Below are 569 nucleotides of genomic sequence, written 5' to 3' on the forward strand. Positions count from 1 at the left end.
GATGTGCCCGGTATAGAGCTAGGAATATCGAGGAATGCGTTGCTCTAATCGATCTACCGTATTATTTTTCAGGCACATCGTGATATGCCTGGCCAACTTTTAGGCATATCATGAAAAGGCACCATTTCACGATATGCCTAGGAATTTCGTGATCTGGCGGATTTTACGATCGGCCGTCGACATATATACCTACTTGTGTTTTCTGTACTGCTTACTATGTGTGCAATAAAGAGTTATTGTATTGTATTGTTGTATTGTAACTTCCTAATGTTGGCCATACACCATCCTTCCTATCGTCCAATCGGCATGACGCTGCAGGCATGAACCAATCTGCAGTACGTCCATATACACCACACACGATCAGTTAGAACTGACTGTCTGTGGGCGTGGATTGGCATGCCAGTTATACTTGACGGCACAATCAATTTCAATACTTTGGCTTGATCATGCCGATTGGAGCTTGTATGGCGGTCGGCGATCGTCAGTTCAGTAAGCTCAAGATTTTTGTCGGTGGTAGACGCGTCGTAACGCGAAGTATATGAGTAAACTGAATTATTTTCATTAACCAA

This window comes from Choristoneura fumiferana, chromosome 22, assembly GCF_025370935.1.
Source record: "Choristoneura fumiferana chromosome 22, NRCan_CFum_1, whole genome shotgun sequence".
Classification (NCBI taxonomy): Eukaryota; Metazoa; Arthropoda; class Insecta; order Lepidoptera; family Tortricidae; genus Choristoneura; species Choristoneura fumiferana.